This window comes from Suncus etruscus, chromosome 2 (genome assembly GCF_024139225.1).
Source record: "Suncus etruscus isolate mSunEtr1 chromosome 2, mSunEtr1.pri.cur, whole genome shotgun sequence".
NCBI lineage: Eukaryota > Metazoa > Chordata > Mammalia > Eulipotyphla > Soricidae > Suncus > Suncus etruscus.
Window position 1 is genome coordinate 62,710,844 of NC_064849.1, and position 17,027 is coordinate 62,727,870.

The following is a 17,027-nucleotide window of genomic DNA, read 5'->3' on the forward strand; positions in this document are numbered from 1 at the left end:
AATATTCTAAACCCAATTCACTGTTCAGTATGATTTTGACTTTTCTAGAAGTATGAATTTGCTTCTCTTAAGCTAAACATAGAAAACTATATATTTATCTCTACAGATAGACAACATAAAATTGCAAAATTTTTCATGATTAGGTTTCAAGCATACAATGTTTAAACACCAATCCTTTCACCTGTGCCTATTTTTCTCCTCCAATGCCCCTCATTACAATTTTCCTCCCACCAATCTGTTTCTACAAGAAACACATTTTTAATAATATTTTTAAAATAAAATACAATAAATTTGCACTGTGGTTTACAGTTCTGTTGCTAATATGGTTTCATACTTTAATACTTTATCACCTTTTAGCCCCTTATCCTCATCCCTGCTGAATGCTTTCTTGCATTGTAGGTGTTTTCTATCATCTGCCTCTAATCTTATCCTCAATTCCCCTCAAGGGTCTTGTTTTCTACTGAATACTAATTCTCATGTGTTTTATTTCAACATGAAAACACTTTATTTATATTGTAGCTGTCTTTGTTATTTTTTCAACTTTAGTCTACAAACTAAAGGCCCAGATGATGCTTTGCCAATGATACCTCACATCAATGATTTTTCCGGTGGCAGTAGAGGAGATATGGCAGGAAAAAAGAGGCAGTACCAACTTCATGGAGAATTTCAAGAAATCTCTCAGTTCTAGTTCCACAGCAACAAATAACAATGTTTCTCTTAACGATCACAGTAGACTTGATATATCTCTTCTTCACATCTGATTCTCTGGCAAAATCCGGCAATAATTTTCTCCACCACAAAGTCCAGTGCTCTTCCATCAGCTCGGGGTTGGCATTAGCCTCAGGGAAGTGCTCAACTAGTGCATCCTCACACTGCTCATGCTCCTTTAGGCACATGTGGCATAGGACATGGATGCTGTGACTTCCAACAGTGGCTCCAAGAACAGCATGATGGAAGCTATGTCAAATAAAGGACCACATATAAGAGACTAATTTTGTAAGGTCTTCAACATAATTTTTATCAGGTAAAGGATTGGATGATATTAAGACATTATCCATGGGTAAACTAAACCATAATGACTAGAGGTGGTGACCAGGTCCTGTGGTGTCTGTTGCCTGCCTGTTGGACAGTCTCCAGATATACTAGGATGTGGGTTTGAGAACTAATTCCTAAAGAATCATGTCTGGGATTCAAAGTACCAACTGAGCTTCTCAAAAGTCTACCAGAAGCTGAGGAATTGCACCTTCATTCTTACCACAAAGCACCTTGAAGAAGGAACCTTCTTCAACTTCAATAAGTTCAATAACTTCAGTAAGCTCAGCCCAAAAACCATGAGAAACCTGAGCTTGGTGTCCTGTAGGTGAACTTCAAATTTAGTGGGCACCATCTGTTTCAGCCTTTGCTGTATCAATAGCCATAGCTCCAACATAAAGCCACACAGCAAGAGTGGCTTGTCATTTCGTTCTGTACCTGTCTAGATCTCCCATTTTCAGAGCCATTGCAGCCATTGTCAATGTCGCCAAGATGGGTGAGAAGAATACAGCTTGCTCAGGTAGTTCAGGGAAGTTGAAAGGTTCTATCTTTATGGAAGGAGTATAGAGAATGTGGGGCAACTGCTTTGGCTCAGCCACATAATGTATCTCCACCAATTTTATTGCTAATTCATCACTTAATTCTACATCCAGTTTTTCATGAAGTGAGTAATTCATGTAAACAAATTAATCTCTTCTCATAGCTCTGCAAGCCACAGTCTTCCTCCTAGTTTCTGAGAGCCAAACTTCATCTATGGATATCTTATAATACACAATGTAAGGTGGCAATGCTGGGTGTCAAGCCTACTCTAACAGTCCCCTATATGTTCACAGCTTTCCTTGAAGGCTTCCCAAAGCTTTGCCTTTTCTCCAGGCTCCAGCTGAGCAGCATCCAGCAGGGAATCTTTTAGCAGCAGAAAGGCCTCTCTGAGCAGGTGGCCACATAACTAAGTTTTGATCGTCTTATAGGTATTATTGTACTCAATCATTTTCTCTATACACATGAAGTGGGGAGATGGTATCCACAACATATAGTCTCTACTTCTGTTGCAGGAGGTTTTCTCAACTTTCCATAAAAACCTTTACTAGACTGTGCACTTCCTTCTAGGGCAGCCTTGGTTAAAAGAATAAAGTTGTTTAGGAAGTGAAAGAGCTTTTTTTTAGAATATTTAAAAATAAAAATTTTATTTTGGGTTCCTGGTGGAGCTCAGGGCTCTGAACTAAAGAGATTAATCCTGCAGGTTTGGGAGGCTTGGAGGACCTTGCGGGATGCCAGACATTGATACTGTGTCAGCTGCATGCAAGGCAAATGCCCTGACTACTGCTCTATCACTCTGATGCCCCCTCCCCAAAGAGCATTCAAGGCTATAAAGGGCTGGGTTCTCAAGGCGAAGATATCTATGCTGACAGGTGGGCAAACCTGCTTGCTGTCTCCGTATGGGTCCTCCTCACAAACCACTGTTGCACTGCTGGTTGTTGTTGGTGATGACAGGTAAGAAATGTGCTGCGAATGTGTCCTGCCATGATTTCTCGGTGTACTGATAGACTGACATCAATGCTACATATGTGAAGACCATGTATAAGTAACCCACATGAGGTAAGGTGAAGAAACAGAAAAGGCTGAGCAAGTCTTTATCCTGAGATCGATGTTTTTCCTCATTGGAAGCAAGAAAATCCATGTGGAGAATGGGAAGCAGGTGAAGGTAAAGCAGCCTGACCTCAAAATGCCTATAAAGCATGTGCTGAACATGAAAGACTTTTCTGTCTCTTCAACCAGTCCCATCAACTCCAGGCTGTAACAGACAATCCAGACTGTTGACTGTTTTCTCCAAGAAATTTCAAGGGCTTTTGACAGAAAACAAAGTCTGATTCAAATTGCAGAGTTTGATCTCTGAGAACTTCAGCCTGTCTCACTGGTTTGCTGATTTTTATGTGAATGTGCTGGGCACACTCTAGGCATTTAGAGTTCAGCTTCAGGATGAGGATTTCTAAATCTGATTTAAAAGCAATATATCTCATACATTGAAAAATGTCCATGATTATGATACTACCTATGTATAGAATCAGAGACCAAAGTTTACTAGAGAGAGCCTGTTTCTAATGCTCTGTTACTTCAGTGCAAAAGACTAAATTGTTGGCACAGCTAACCAGAAGGTCTCCCATTATAGGGCAGTAAGAGATTCACAGCAAGACCTTGGTCAGTAGTATTTCCATGATGGACATCTAGTTCCTAAAGTTATCTCAGTAAGGCTTCTCAAGCTGATGGTCCAGCATCCAGAAGCACATTCCTGTGTTCTCTTTCTTACTTCTCCACTTTCCATAGGCATGAAGGAAGTGCCTTGGTTCTTCTCTTCAATTGCCACAAATAATCCCTTGCTGTGACTCGAAAGGGGTATAAATTGTACAGTTGCACCATCCCAGAAACTAGCTAAGGGCAAGAACATCGTTATCATGTTGTTTTTTTATTATATTTATATATGCATTATTCCACCATTATGTTTCTTTATATTTAGCATATGAAAGAGTTCATTCCACATTGCTCTCTCTCCCTTTGAATAATTTCACAAGGTATGATACTCTCCAAATTCCTCTATTAGAATTAAGAAGCTTCTAAACCTCAAAGGAAATAATGACCAGCATATAAAGACAGCCTAAAATCTGATAATGGGTTAGTATAAAAGATATATAAAACAATGGTACAATGGTAGAACTTTATAAGAAAAAATAGCTTCTAACTCCATCAAAAAATAAGAAGTTTGAACAAGAAAGTTGTATTTCTGGAAGAATAATTTCACATGACCAAAATGCACATAAAAAAATTCCTCTGCATCAGTCATCATCAGGGAGATGCTAATCAAGGCAGCAATTAGATGCCTTCTCACACAACAGAGACTGGCACACATGTAAAAGGACAAAAACAACCAGTGCTAGTATAGAAATAGGGAGAAAGTTTCTCTCATTCACTACTGGGAATATTGACTAGTCCAGCATTTCTGGAAAACAATATTGACAATTCCCCCCCCCCCATAAAAAGGCAACTAGTATTTGAGCTTCCATTTGACCCAGAAACTCAACTTCTTAGATATAAGCCAAGGACCAAAACATAAAATGGAAAAAAACATATTTATAACTCTATGATTCTTGCAGTTCTACCCACAAAAGCTAAAATCTAGAAACAACCTGGTGACCAAGGATAGATGACTGGATAAAGAAGCTATGGTATAATACACAATGGGATACTACTCAGTCAGAAGAAAAATAGGTATGTAATTTATTGCTACATTCCAAGCTTTTTTTGTTTGTTTGTTTTTTGGGGGGGCACACCCGGTGACACTCAGGGATTACTCCTGGCTATACACTGGGGATTGAACTGCAGTTTGTCCTTAGGCAGACACCCTAAGACTTGAGCCAAGGCTCCAACCTTCATTCCAAGCTTTGATTTGGTTTTTACTACAGATTGAATTGCCATTAGCAGAATGAGGTTAGAGTAAGTCAGTGAAGATTTGATGCCCATCCTAGCCTCTGACTTCTGCTTCTGAGATGTAGTTACATCAAGGGATATTATTTATTTAGTAACAATTCTATATTGTTAATATCTGACATGAGCTGAGATTTCTGTTATGTTAGGAAAAGGGGAGGTGATTATAAAATGCACAGAGTGTTGATGATATATACCAGATGCATTGTTCCTCACCCACCCTCATCTGAGAGTTAAGATGTGAAAGAATAATGCCTTATGTCTGAGCTAAATGCTATCTAAAATGCCATATTTAGCTTTTACTTTAAAATAATATAAAACTAGAGCACAGTTAAATAGACTATTTATCAGTTTGTTCATTTCTATCTCTTTCTAATGCTCACAGTGCAAAGGTTTCTTAGCTACTTTGATAGAAAGGTTAAACCAAATAGACTCTGACATAGAAAAATGGACTCAGAATCTTGAAGGGTTAAATAAGCTTCAGAAATGCTAAGGGCTTTTTCTCCCTAGAAACTGCATGCTTGAACAGTTTCTAAGCTGTTAGGGTTACCATGGTAATTATTATTCTTAAATGGGGAGGTTTATTTGTGAAGCATAGATAAACAAACATGTTGCCTTGCCTGTATCTCTAAATCAGAAATGCCCTGAGCCATCTTTAAAGTGAAGTGTATTTTTGGAAGAATTGAATAATGCAGATCATTCATTTTCAGAGCATGCAGTGGGGCTCACAAATGAGAAAGGTAGAACATGAATATGTTAGGGATATTTATTGAAGCCACATTAACTGAATGGGCTTGATAGTTTTGCTATTTGAAAGTAGAGGAAGGTCAAATACAAACCAAAAATATCAATTGTATTTAATGAGACTCAGAACATCTAATTGGTCATTTTCTCCATGGCTAATCATAATGGTCTTGGGGTCAATTTATTTTAATGTAAAACTGATCAACAGCTTAATTATTTTTTAGGTGTTCAGTACTGAAACATGGCTTAATGAAACTTTTTTTTTCTCTTACTGAAAAAAAAATACCTGGTTTGACATAGTCACATGTTCAGAGTCAATTTTTGCCCCAGATCTATTTTGCAAGTTCTGGAGTGGAGTTATGAAATGGACACTCCAGACACCCTTTTTATATGGGATAGTGCTAAACTCTGTTTCAAACAAACTATCCTAAAAATTTGGATAAAAATTTGAATTTTAAACACATTGTTTAAAGAAATTGCTCAAAGATCAACTCTTCATACTTTGCCTATCATATTTAGCTTGACCTTAAAGTATAAAGTTTCATATTTGGAAATTACTAAATAATTAGAACTTGAAAATTTTTGTTAGACAAGTGTCTTCCTGCTCTTTGTATGTGCCTTAACCTTTACCCTTCCAAAGGTATACTTTTGCTCTCTTAATGGGTCACCCTATGTAGATGGTTGGACATTCAAGTCTCATAAATGAATGAATATTATAAATGGGAATTTTGGTGTTTTGGTACTACATCCAGCTCTTTTTCATTTATTGTCTGTGATTTGGGCAATTTTCTTAAACTCTCTGGCTTTAGTTTGTCATTTATAAATTAAGTATGATAATCAGACCCCTTCACAGGGTTGTTATGAGAATTAAATAAATTAATACCTGTAAAGTTAAGATTCTCTCAGAATAGCTTCTGGCATGGAGAAAATGTTACAGAAATGTTAATAGCTTCTCAAGAGACGTTGTCTTTTTATATTTGAACCTCAGAATTTAACTTAAAATTAATTGCTTAACAAAGTATTTTTTGAGTAATTAATGAATGAGCTTTTGGTTCACAGAGGAATTCTTTTAGATTTTATGCCACCTTCAGTTATTTAGCATAGAGACAAAAACTTTAGTGTCTAGGATTCATTGCTATGAATCCTAGTAGTCCATTCTATTTTTGAAAAGCTATGTTCAGGAACTCTGTTGCAATTTAGCAATTCTGGGAGCAAAAGATGTTTGAGTAGGAGGCCTTTTGTTCAAAATATATATTATTTAAGCCCCAAATGCAGATAATAGTAATTACAAAATGTCAGTGATATTGTAGCAGAGCATTTGTGGGGTTTTTGCTTGCTTGTTTGTTTGTCAGTGATTAGGACTTTTGCCTGCTTTACACTCATGGGTCACTCCTGACAATGCGTGGGAAACCATGTAGGATGCCAGAGATCAAACTCATGCAAGGTAAGTATCTTATCTAGTTTATCTTCTCTCCAGCTCCATTTTATTCTTTAGCTTTTCTCCTCCAAATAGTAGTAGACAAGTTACATATGCTCGTTTGAATTAAATGAGAGATAAGTTTTAAAATGTTTTTAAGAGCAGCTTATTTCACTTGGAAATATTTTTTTTTCTAAAGAAAGCATCTTGCTTGGTGGTGTTATTTTTCACTATCCTACTCTACAAGAAATATTGGAAGAAACGAAGACTTATTTGACATTTCTAAGCCACTGGGATGATTTTTAATTTGTTTCTAGAGTATTTAATCTATAAGACATACAAGGCTGAATAATTTATGTAACAAAACAATGACAACAAGGTCAAAACAGAAGTATGACTTGATAGTGGGGAATATTCATGACATGATGCTATTTGAGATATACTTCTTGAATATTAAAGAGTTTTTCCTAATATTAGATTCCAATTAAACAAGTAGGATGGTTTAAAATTATTGGATTATTTTGGAGAAATTAAGTAAATTCCAAGTTAGTAATTATCATATTGCTAATTGAAAAAATGCCACCCACTGTCCATAAAATGCTTAGAGATAATAGCTGAAAATATTTGCTCTGTGACTTAATTATGATATAAACCTGGAAGCACAAAAAAGCCTGTATCAGTAGATCAGATGCAGGATCTGATTTTTTTTCAGGAATATAATCTCAGTTATTTATAAATTATTATGTTTAAGTTAGAAAAAGAGATTTGTTCTTCAATCTCATGTTCATCCTTGCATATAAGTTTCTGATAGTCTCTATGTCTCTTCTTTTTCACTCTGGATTAGCCCATATTCTCTCTTGAATATGTACATCTATCTTTACACCCCTCACATCTTTCTAAGCTTCAATAAAACCTTCCTTGATTCTTTAAAAAAAAAAAAGCAAAATCAAAGCAATACATTTTTCTTCTTAAGGTAATTATTATATGGCTTAGAAGCTGAATTTATTACAAGATCTTTCTTCTCATTCCAGTATAATCGACTTTACATTGTGAAAAAGATAATAGTTTACAATAATTAGATGATCTAGTACATGGTATAAAAGAGAGTTAGGCAGGAAATGTGAAACCTGAATACTTGTTCTTATCATCAGTCAACATCATGGTCTGGGGCTAAGCACATTAATATTGATATTTGACATTCATCATTAATTCTTACACATATAATAAACAAGCACATTGTTTTACTAATTTAAGTATTTTTTGATCATATCAAATAATAATGGACCCATTCTTATACAATTTTGAATTTCTTCCATCTTCTATATCTTTTGAATTTTGCCTTGAATGTTGCCTATTATAATTCCCCTTGCTTTGATGATGGATAAGATAAGCAGATGAGAGGAAAAGAGCTATAGAAGTTAAATGGCCCAGGCCTAAAACTTATGCTTACTTACTCTTCTGTCCATATTTCTATAGACAGAAATTACTTTTCATTATCTATCCTCAACTATAACTAGGACATATGATGTAGTATGGACTGAGGAATGACATAGTATTAATAAACTCTAACTCTGCACTATTATATATCACACTATGAATAACACTGTGAAAATCTCACTTAGTCTTACAGTAATATTTTTAAGTTTAAGAAATTTAATTTAAGGTCAGACCAATTGATAGTATAGCAATTATGGTGTTTGCCTGGCATGTGGCCCACCCAGGTTCAATCTCTGACACTTTGAGCATTTCCAGGAGTGATCCCTGAGTACAGAAGCAGGAGTAACCCTGACTGATGTCAGGAATGTCCCAAAATATAAAAAAAAATGATTTAAAAGAAAACTTAGAGGGACTAAAGAAATAGTACAGCAGAGAGGGTGTTTACCTTGTACTTGGACAACCCAAGTTTAATACTTAGCATTCTCGATAGTCCTGCCAGGAGTGAATCTTGAGCACTCCTAGAGATGGCAAAAAAAAAAAAAAAAAAAGCTAAGAATGGCAAAGTTGGCTTGGCCTAGATTCTTAACCACTACCAAATATAGAATTCTTGGTATTTGTAAATTATTATACATGTTTCCTCACATTTATGGGTAAGGGTCCATATTAGCGATCTTTGTTACTCTTCCTAAGATACTGGAAAATAATGAGCGTGTCTGGACTGGTCATCTCTTAGTTATATAGCTGCTATTTGACTATTGTTTTTTTGTCTAGTTCCTCTACAATCTAAAAATATACTTTCTCAAAAAACAAAGCTACTATGATCAAAATAAAATTATATTAAAAAAAACAAAAAACAAAGCTAATATCACTGATGTCCATCCTCATTCAAAATACTCACACAAAAAATATAATGACACAAAAGTTTATTTAGAACTTGATTTCATCATTATTTCTGTACTATTTGGCTTAGTATTTAAACTCATCATTCAGCTAATGCCAGAAAATCTTTCTGGTCACCTTGTGATTTATTAATCATTTTTAGTCATTTTTCTTATTTGAAACCCTTTGTACTTGCTCTTATCCGCCCTTAGTGTATTCCTCTGATATATTCTGTGTTCTTCTATCTCACTTTCTCAAATTGCCTATTTTTTAAGTCTACATTGCAATTAAGGTTTATTAATAATATGTATGTTGGATTAAACAGTATTTTTTTATTTACACATTTACCATTACTAAAAGTTAACCGCTTATTCCAATCATTTTTTGGGATAATTCCAAGTTTGGTTGTTTTGTTTTGCAAAATAATTAAGGACACTCTAAATATTGACTCCTCTCTTTATAGAAGTAACACCTTTATTCATGGTGGGGAAAAACTGTTTAACATTGTAAAAGAAGCTGACCCTCTGACCTGGTTCTGGTCCTAACTATGGTATCTCAACACCTGATGCTGGGTGAATCCCTGGATTCCCCTGAACAATATGGTATTGGTAGTTTCTGGAACCACATCGTTGAATTGCTGATCTTTTTAAAGGAATATACCTAGGAGAGGCCTATTGTTTCCCTGAGCACCACTTGGAAGGCCTCCCCACAAATGTATATAGAAAAATGTGGGGTTATTTTTTGTGGGGGGGCACACTTGGCAGTGCTTAGGAGTTACTCCTGGCTCTGTGCTCAGAAATTACTCCAGGCAAGCTCTGGGAGTAAAAGGGATGCCAGAGATTGAAGCCAGGTTGGTATGCAAGGCAAACATTCTACCCACTGTGCTATCACGTCAGCCCCCAGAAAATCTATTTTTGAAAGGGCTTACATGACAGAAAGAGGAGAATGATAAGTCATCACAAAATCTTATTAATAAAGTAAATACCTAAATCTGCTAAAAATGACATTTTTTATTTACTATACTTTTCTTGCTTGTTTCAGATAACTTTAACAATCCTGTGTTTGCCACCATATTTCTTTAGTATGTAACTGAAGGTGATATTTGAACTGGTGGTTTAAGTTACCTCAGGGAGTTACTTGTTGCCTGTTTCTTACATATACATGTTAGTAAACTTCTGTTTTTCTCTTCTTAATCTGTTTTTTATTATAGCAAATAGGGTTGGAGAAGAAATTTCTTCTTACCCCTCTGGGTTATTTTCAAGCTGGTTAAATAATCAAATTAACGTCCAACAGATTAGTAGGAGAAAAACAACAAAATTAATTGCATGCACATGGCAAATTCTTATGGATGTGTATTATAAAGCCAGTGGGGCAAAATGAGGGCATATTTTCAAGCTGAAAACAATATAGAACCTGGGGTTTATAAAAAAAAAAAGCAGCGGGATTTACATGATGAAGAAAAAGTCTTCTTATGATGGTGACTAGATTCTCTATAATTAGATGCTTGCTTTGCCATATACATATGTAATATACACACATATATACATATCTATCCTAGTTTTTAGTAATACCCCCAATTTTAATTGTTATTTCTACTTAAGACAGTAGAAAACATTTTCAGAGTTTTCAGGATCTCCTTTAACTTCAGCTAGAATTGAATTATATTCTAAAGTGACAGATCTTACAAAAACCCTTTTCTAAGTATGAAGAAGAGGTATTAATTTAGTTAATTCTTCTATTCTAGAAAATTTGGTTCATAATCAGGGAGTCTCCTGAACTTCAAGTGCAGAAGGTGAACTAGTTTTTCACAGAGGATATAAAACAAAAGAAATATATGAGAGATGCTTTTCTATCAAATACTTGGTGGAGATCTTTAGCTGTCCTTGGCAGTGCTACATCAAAAATGAGTATATTGCTTCTGTAATCACGAAGACCCAGCATTGAGAAAAAGCTTGAATTAGTACTTCATCTTGTGTCATGAATGCTTTAACATTATGTTCTACATTATCATTTTGCACTGATCTGCTGGCACTAAGCTTATGTACTTGGAATTTGGACACTGGGACATAAAGATGAATGACCAATCCCTGTTCGAAGCCAGAGACTCACCAATATATTCTAGTTAACAGAACAGGAAAGAACCAGGAAGTACTAAATATCCTGCCCCATCAGGGTGAATGATATACAATTTGCATCTTAGATCTCAGCATTTTGAAAGATGAGGTCAGTAGAGAGGGATAGGTCACATGGTTGACTTGCTGAATGTTTCTTCATGCTGCAGAATGTTCATACAAGATGAAAATAGGCCACAGGTCAGGTCTGAAATATATTCGTCAGATAATGGAATCAGAATCTGGTGCTTACCCAATTGAAGTAAGAACATTTGAGGATTTTAGCATCATACAGGGACAAGAGTAGAAATTCATAAAAATATAAAGGCAGGAATTATAATCTGATTTACTGTTATTTAAAAACCAAATACTTAAATATAAACAAGATATTGAGTTGTATTACATAAATTAATGGCCTAAGTGAGTGTTTGCTTGGGAATTTAAACAAATGAATAAAATATCTCAACTCAGAATTTTGTTATTTAGGAACCATAACAGTACTATATCAACTTTTAGAATCAAATCAGTTCAAATTATACATGTCAGTACAGAAATTCTCAGTCCTACTAATTGCCAAGATATTCAAATAAAAATTCTGGTTTGCATAAAAGCAAATATTACTTCTATGGTATAAATATTTCTAAGTAAATATATGTGTAAGTTATGTATTCCTACCTATTGACACTTTGAATACATTGACAATTCCACATTTTCAGTGGATACTTGAGAGTTTAAGTTAATAATAATGAAATCGATTACCTTCTGTCTTCTTGTTGTCAGGCACAGCAAGCCAGGCTGGGAGCTCCTTAGAGAATAAGAGTAATCTCATGGAGACTGTTCACTCAAGTACTGTTTATTTAGTATCATTCTGGCCACTGACAGCCTAAATATATGAAATCATATCTAACTTGATGGATGGAAGCACTTTAGGTTTCCTGAAAAAGCAGAAGAAAATTCATCCTTCTTGCTGTAATAAGGTGAATAGCCCACGGGACACACTGAAGACCACCATAGCTTTAAACAAGAAAGGCATTGATTAGTGAGAAAGCAAGTGCTGAAAGAGAATGCTAGGGATACTGGGATAGAGTCAAACAAACTACCAGTCAAACAGAGAAAACAAAGAAAACTGCAGCTGAGAACCTGTGGGACTAAAGATAATAGGAACAACAGGAGGAGAGAAAGGGAAAACATAAAGAAAAGGGAAAAATAATAAAAAGAAGATACATAAAAGGGAATGAAAAACCTATAGAAGAAGCCAGAATTTTTGACAATGAGAGGTAGGATCTGAAAGAACTTCTAAAGAAAGGGGCTGAACTTCCCTACGGGGCACTATCCTTGACAGAGAGATATGAGGGGTATCTCTATTGCCTTGAATTCAGAGGAATAAAAGACCCAAAATAACTAAAATGTGTACTAAATTGCACATGTATGGTTAGAAATACTAATGACAGCTATTTCAAACAGTAGAGAGTTTGGGAAAGTTGTATGTTTTGGAGAATGATTTCTCCATTTATTTTTTTCTATCCATCTTCCCAATTGTTACTTCGAATGCTTTTTAATTAAAAGGATTGTTTCCTTTGATTATTGATCACTCAGTACCACTCATAGACCAGCTACATGAAGGAAAAGGGTAAAGTCATAAAAAAAAGTACTGTCTCTTTGGAACAGATTTCTGTTTAAATACTGCTTCATACTTCTCTTTGCATTTCCATTTTGTTTACCTATTCTTATTAGTTAAAACTTACCATGACTGTGATAAAACCTGGTCCTGTTACATACTTTAGAATCAAAACCTCATCATTTTTCACTTTATATTATAAAGTTTTTAAAATTGATCATTTTAGTCAAAGAGTGGGACTCATGATATTACACTGTATGTTCTCTTTTAGCATAGTGTCTAGCAATATTTAACACCACAGAACAACTTCAAAACAGAATTTATGACCTTAGATTCTTCTTTAGCATATATAGATAGAAGTATGAATAAGATATAGTTCCATTTATTTTACCAGGATATTTTCTTTTAGTAGGGGAGCCAGCTAGAACCAGATGAGTTCATACTTCAGTGATGAGTATATTAGGTAACTGGTTAATGCCCTAGACTAAGCTGCAGCTCAGTTTCACAGGCAGTTCTGTTCTATATTTGTGGTAGGACATAATGATGGATAAACATAAGCTCCTATTAATAAGAGAGTAGATGAATGCTTCCCATGTAAAAATTAAATCGCAGATAAACTAATTTAAGAGTAATAAGAAGTCGTCATTCACACTGGATCAGAATAATGGCCGAGAGAATAGTAGAGATGGAGATACGCATGATTTTCATTCATAACAAAGTCCCAATGTTATCCATACTGCATTGTGAATTTATTGTGGGGTTTTATGCATTTGGAAGACACTAATAAATGCAAAATAAATTTATCAGTGATTCCTTTTGAAAGTATCAATCAAGCCACCACTGTTCAGTTGGTTTAAATAAAACTAGCTAAACAGTTTTCCAGAGCAAACAAACAAACCAAAAACAAAACCTGGTTCTTTGGGGGGAATCACTTTTCTTAATGACTTTCAAAGTACATTGAATTCAATTTCCTTCTGATATGATGATATATTATTCTTTAGAGCAGAATAGCTAAAAAAGATACCAGTTCTAATATGTGAGAAAATTCACACATTGGGAGATTTCTTTTCAGGACTACTCATTCAGATTTTTTTCCCCTCAAAAAATGATTGACTACTCTTAGAGGATGTGATATCATTACAAGTCAAGAAAAATAGTCAAATACAAATGTCTGGAAGGTGGACCAATATATATTTTGAAGTTTCTAATTTTTTTATTTCTGCCTCCTGGGTTTCTTGATAATTTGTGAAAATTTTTGAAACGCAGAATCATGCTGTTTAAAGAATCTGTGATTCAGAAGATATAAATTCTTTGTTTTCTTCAAGTGCCAATTATCTTAATTTGTGAGGCCTGCTATAACAAAATACCACAGACAGGGTGGCTTAACACTAAAAATTTATTTTCTCACAGTTTTGAAGCCTCAGTTCCAAGATCAATGTGTCAGCAGGTTTGGTTTCTCCCGAGGCCTCTGTCCTTGGCTTGCAGATGGCCACCTCTTCATTCTGTCCTCAAATGGCCTTTTCTCTATGTTTATACACTTCATGGGCTTTGTGCCTTTTTTCTAAGGATACCAATTGTATAGAATTAGTGTTCCACCAACCTGTTCTTTAATTAGCACTTTAAAGACTCTGCCTAGGTATATAGTTACATTCTCAATTACTGGAGCCTAAAACAGCATATAATATGGGAAGGGTCTTTATTATATACTCTGCCCCAATTCACATTATCTTCAAAGACAAAATACATTTATCTGGTCTTCAGATCTTGAATTACTTTTGGTCAATACCAGTGTCACTGAAATAGCATCTAAATATAAAGTGTGATGACATTTGAGTTATGATTTATCCTGAGGAAAAACTCCTCTCCAGCTGTCAACCTGTGAAATTATACAAGTAATCTGCTTCCCAAATACAATGGTGGACGATCATAGACAGTCTATACCAAAGGAAAAATTATTGGGAAAAATAAGGCTGTCTGGCTTAAGCTAGAACCAAAACCTAGCAGAGAAAATTCCATTGCATTTTAAAATGCGAGAAGTTGTGTGGCTTAATGTTCAGTCCTTGTTTCTCAATGTAGTGTCAACCTAGTCTTTTGGGTAGTCTGGACATGACATGGTCTTCTTCCATTAAACCTGGGATAAGACAGCTATGGCATCAACTCCATATTTTTTCTTGTAGCATAATGAATGTTTATAGACAGATGATTCCATTTTCCTGTCCCATACAATGCCAAAACTTAGAAAACTTTCCTTCATCTCTGTTTCCTTTAGTACAAGTTGGCATTATTTCTGTTGGCATAACATCATCTGTATTTCTGGCTTCTACTAAGATGGTTGTTTTGTTCTATGATTCACACCCATAATTTCTCTGTAGAGTGATAGCCCAGTCACACCTTTTTGCGTTTGGCTCCCAATTGTGATTCCCTTTGCATAATTCATTTAATATTTTGCTTTCCTCCTGTATTTTCTATGAATATCAAGGAGAAACTGAACAGTGCCTTCAGAATCTTTTGGTAAATGTACATCTTTCCCCTCCAAACACTAATATATTATTTAGTCAAGTTTTTGCCACCTTATAAAATGGGTTGCCTTTTCTAACAATATATCCCTCATTTCCATTTGAGGTCTTATCTGAAGTGTACTAAATAACCTTATTTCTAGTAAGTCTTTTCACACAATCAAGATTCTTTCTAATATGAACCACAACACTCTTCCAACCTCTAACCATTGTTCATTCAAAGAAAATTTCCTTTACTTTTGTCTGTTTGGGGGCCATATATTACTCAGAAATTGCTCTGAGTAATGCTCAGGGACCACATGAAGTGCACATCCTGGGGGCACATGGCTGTTATGATTTCAATAGCAAAACATTTTGGGAAGCCAAAACCACAAACACACTTGCCATATCTGCATGTGGCAAGCTCAATGAACTCATTATTTTCACAAAAAGATGTAAGTCAAACCATAAAAAAATATGGGTACACTATCATGAAGTTGAAAGCTTCCAATTTTGGGAGAAGAGGTAGATCAAGTGCCTGCCCTGCCAAAGCCATGCCTGTTGCAGCCATGACCCACAATTGCCACTTCAATAGTGACATTGCGTCACCATTCCTCTATGGCTCTCTGCAGAGACACCAATATGATAAAAATTCCAGGGATGCTGGTATTTGGGCTGACATTATCAGGACATTTTTGGAATGAGCATACATTCTCCCTCCCTACCATATCATACTTTAATAAAGCTGGCAACTGAAAATATGCCCCACAAAAGCCACAGTATCACCAACATAGTGCTTGGAATTCCTGAATTGCAATTTTATTTCTGTCTAATGCTTATATCCCTGTAGGAACACAACAATTTAGTGCCAATGTATATCTGAAACCACCTAATGTTCAGAAACCAATACAGTAACAGCATGGTCAACTAGAAACTAGAGCTTACTAAATCTGACAATGACTTAATGCCTCATTGTGAGGAATAATAATTTTTAGAAAAAGTTTAGAAAAAAATTTTGCTATACTCTCTTTTTTCCTTCTCTTTTTAATTTAAATTTTTCTTTTAAAACAAATAATTTCAATACCACTTACCTGGAAACAAATGTATTATGGATCAACTATGCCAGCTATGTGATAATATGCTTTAAATAAAATAAATTAAAATTTGGTGGGGTTTCTTGTTTGTTTATTTTTTTAGGTCACACCCTGTGGCGCTCAGGAGTTACTCCTGGATCTGTGCTCAGAAGTCATTCCTGGCAAGCACAGGATGTCAAATTCAAACTAAGGTCATTCCCAGGTTAGTGGAATGCAAGGTAAACGCCTTACTGCTGTGCTCTCTCTCTCTGGCCCTAAAGTGTGCTTTTCATACATAGTTTAATACACAGCACCTTAAAACAGAAAAAATTCTTATACTAATGGTACATACATACTAAGAGATACAAATATATTATAAATGATGATTATCTGTTAAGATCACATGTTAAAAGGTTATATAGTGAAAGTATGAAAATATAATAGCAGAATAAAGAAAATCAGAAGTTCATTGGGTATCAGAGGCAGATGGCCAGAGAATACTTTCTTTAGTTTTGAAGAGAAACAATGAGGAATGATGTTTAAGAAGATAAGAAAATCTTCAAGGAGGAGAAAGAATGCTGCAGACTAAAGACACAGCAAAGGCTCTAAGGAAATAGCATATTATCCTATCTTAGGAACAGTCAGGAAGACAAGGTGGCTAAAACTGAGTAAAGGAGAGGAAATTGAGACCAGATGTAGGTATAACACTGATTTTTATTATATATCATCCCATAATTATTGTAA

At 35.2% G+C, this 17,027-nt stretch overlaps 1 pseudogene; it reads right to left on the bottom strand.

Moving 5' to 3' along the window:
* Positions 1-593: 593 nt before the first annotated feature.
* On the bottom strand, positions 594-3,068 carry LOC126001702 (Hermansky-Pudlak syndrome 3 protein-like; annotated as a pseudogene).
* Positions 3,069-17,027: the final 13,959 nt, after the last annotated feature.